We start from the raw sequence: 3766 nt of genomic DNA, 5'->3' as shown, positions 1-3766 counted from the left end.
ATTGATAACTCCTATCAGTGTTGTGTTTATGGGAAATATGCTAAATTTGCTGATGCAGTCTTCTCAGTTGCCCCTTTATCCACCTTACTTACTGTTGCTATGCCTGCTATGTGCTCACTCTGCGTGCCTTAATTATATTATGGGGTTTTATTATTAATTTATTCATCCATCCATCCATCCATTTTCCAAACCGCTTATCCTATTGGGTCGCGGGGGGTCCGGAGCCTATCCCGGAAGCAATGGGCACGAGGCTGGGAACAACCCAGGATGGGGGGCCAGCCCATCGCAGGGCACACTCACACACCATTCACTCACACATGCATTCCTACGGGCAATTTAGCAACTCCAATTAGCCTCAGCATGTTTTTGGACTGTGGGAGGAAACCCCACGACGACATGGGGAGAACATGCAAACTCCACACACATGTGACCCAGGTGGAGATTCGAACCCGGGTCCCAGAGGTGTGAGGCAACAGTGCTAACCACTGCACCACCATGCCGCCCCCAAAGTGAGAAAAGCTTACAGCACCTGGTATTCCCAGGAGGTCTCCCATCCAAGTACTAACCAGACCCTAGCCTGTTTAGCTTCCGAGATAAGACGAGATCGGGCGCGTTCAGGGTGGTATGGCCGTAAGCTAATTTATTCATAATCATTGTTATTTTTTCAACCTCTGTGTGGTCATAATATTTTGGGTTTTATAGTTACAGTCATGTGGATTAATCTATTTTCTCTGTGTTTTACCATGAAGAACAAGGTGTGACAGGGGATGATTTTGTGGACATTGGGGAGCAAGATGTTTACCTTTTGTTCCCCAAAAACCTCAGACTGAGGAAATCCCTAATTTCCATTTTAAAACTAAAGGCAGGTAAACTGTCTGTTTGATAGCAAGCTCTGTGTTTTTTGTGGTTTCACAGACATACTGCTGTCAGGTCATGGTTACAGAATATATCATAATTAGTTTCATGATCTTTCCCTCAATCAGTCTGGAGTGGAAGCAGAAGACTTCCTAAAAAATAAGCAGGGAAGTCAGCGGCAACACCTGAACAAAAGAGATTCAGTGTAAGTATCACACAGTCCTGGAAATAGAAACTAAAGTGGACAGAGCTGTTAGAACACAGACAGTGCAGGTGGAAGTAGAATCAGCAGAATAAGTGGTTCTCACATCAGAAATACTGCTACCATTCATTCTGCTCATTCTATGTCCACCTGCACTCCTCTCTATTCTAACGTTTTTGGTGGAAAACTGATATCTTTCTTTTATCTACACGTCTCCACCAGGCTGCTGTAAGATCATCCCTGGGTGCATCAAAAATGTGGACCACTGCCTGCTAGGGAGCGGAAATTGACTGGAACCCTGTCATAAGCAAAAGCTGTACCTCATAAAATTGTTTAAAATCAATATTTCTAATCAAATAGTTTAATTTTTCTATTTTACCTTTTTACCACATAAAGAACAATTAGGGCTTAAAATTTCAATTCACAAGGTAAAACACCAAATAAAGAGTTTTAAAAGAATATTTCATGTAATTTCAAGGTCACAGCAGAGTTGCCCTGCAGCCTCGTCGGCAAAGAGCAGGAAATTCTGAAAAAAGCCTTAAAAATGCTCCGAAACAGGAGGGAGGACCTCCGAAGGTCAGGAAAGGTAATACATACTGTACATAGGGAACCTGCAAGCAAGTTAAAATTATTCAGTCCCTTACAATCAAATTAAATCATGAATGTAATGTCCGGAATACAGACCTAGTCAGCCAAGGCTGAATAATGTTCCTGTTCATGTTCTGCTTCACTTTCCTGGCTTCTCATGTCGTGGCAAAACTTCATTTCTACTGATTCCATTGTCTAGAAGAGAGAAGGAGTTCAGCTTCACTCCAACGGTAGGTAGCTTTTCTGTATTTATACCTTATCATTGTGTAATATATATAGTCATACATTTCATAATTTAGCTTCTAAAATATTGTGCAATCACCAGCCCAATTGATTTTTTTTGCCATCTTAATCCTCTCAGGATCAGTACAGTATATGTGCAAACATATTTTATGTGTTTACAGACGTGTAAGACTAATGAAAAAAGGTGGGAGAACAGTGGCCCTTGGAGGTAAAATGTGTTTTTACATTTTCCCAGTCCTGCTGCATGATTCACTGTACTGCAGTGTCAGGTTTCCCATTGCCCAGCACACCTAATTTGGCTAAAGAACTTGATGATGTTACGATGATCAGTGTGTTGGCCAGTGAAACTGACAATGTGCTGAATTTTGGGAAATTTTGAAATGTATTATAAACACAGTATATTAATCTGCACAATGTAGCAAAACAGTCTGAAACATAACTGAGATACAGAGGTTATACACTGATCATCCATAACATGTGAAGCGAATAACATTGATTATTTGGTTACAGTGGCATCTGTCTGTGGGGGGGTTATATTAGGCAGCAGGTGGATGCTTTGTCCTTGAAGCTGATGTGTTGGAAGCAGAAACAATGTGCAAGTGTAAGGATGGGAGTGACTTTGATATGGGCCATTTGGTGATGGCTAGAGAGCTGGATCATAACCCCCAGCTCTTGTGAGATGGTCCTGCAGTGGTCAGCAGGTTCATGGTGGGGCCCAGGCTCACCTTTGCCGCCAAAATAGCCATGACTCATCAGGGCGTGGATTCCTCTAGACCTCTGAAGGTTTGCTGTACTATCTGCCATGTAATGAGCCTCCGTCACCCGTTCACATATTTCCCTACAGTTTTGGAGATGCTGTGACCGAATCATCAAGCCATCAAAACTTGGCCCTTGTCACTCAAATCTTTAGGCTTGTCCACTTTTCTGCATCCCAGTATATCCTACACATTGTTTATTTGCTGCCTAATAGGTCCCACCTACTAGCAGGTGCCACTATTACCAGGTAATCAATATTATTCACCTGTTAGTGGGCGCAGTGTTTGACAAATACAGTTTAAAATATCAGTCATTTAACCTAATTCTGAAATATTAAATGTGGACTGGAAATAATGGAAGCTATTGCTTGTGTGGAGTGAACTGAACTTAATTTTGAACAATGTTTCAAATGGCTACATACCTGAAATGTTTGTGGTTTCTTGTAGAAAGAACAGAAGCACTTGAGGTTTGCCTCCAGGACATCACACCTCCTATTAAGCACCGTTACAAAGTAATTTCCTTGAAATATCATCAAAATATTTTTTTTCTGGACAGCTCTAAGACTGGGTTTCCGTGGGACATTATTAGGATTAGAAGTAATTAAACCAATTTGGTCTTACATAGCATTAAAAATGGTTTAATTGACAAACAACGCCTTAAATGGCTTTAAAAAGCATGACGTTTTATTGTCATGTACATTAAACATTTAATATACACACAGGACCAGTTGGCTAAATTCTCCAACCTGTGAGTGGCTGGTTTGTGATGCTTGTGGATATCACTGTGCTCTCAGAATGGAGCAGTGTTGTGCAAGTTCACACTTTTCATGATCTAGTTCAAAGTTCAGTTCATACATGCTCAAAGTGAACTGTTCACATTCATAGCTCACAATTTAAATTTTTTAACTAGTTCAAAGTTCAGTTCATTTTATTTTTAGGTGCAATATATAGTCTAAATCAAAATTTATTTTGTTTTAACATACATCTATAACCTACCTACATTCTTGCATATATGGACATGTATAGACAAAGGACACAAAATATGATTCTTATTTATGGTTTATTTATCTCTTGCCCCAATACTAGACAAGGGAAGGAAAAGAAAAGTACTGTAAACACATAT

General features: G+C 40.3%; 1 non-coding gene across 1 annotated transcript; it reads right to left on the bottom strand.

The window, feature by feature from the left end:
* Positions 1 to 517: 517 nt before the first annotated feature.
* LOC125722548 (5S ribosomal RNA) lies at positions 518 to 636 on the bottom strand. The gene has a single exon (XR_007386461.1). It is a non-coding gene; the product is annotated as a 5S ribosomal RNA (ribosomal RNA).
* Between the last annotated feature and the right edge of the window lie 3130 nt (positions 637 to 3766).

The sequence above is a fragment of the Brienomyrus brachyistius genome, unplaced genomic scaffold, assembly GCF_023856365.1.
Source record: "Brienomyrus brachyistius isolate T26 unplaced genomic scaffold, BBRACH_0.4 scaffold39, whole genome shotgun sequence".
Lineage (NCBI taxonomy): Eukaryota > Metazoa > Chordata > Actinopteri > Osteoglossiformes > Mormyridae > Brienomyrus > Brienomyrus brachyistius.
This window is presented reverse-complemented; position numbering and strand designations above follow the sequence as displayed.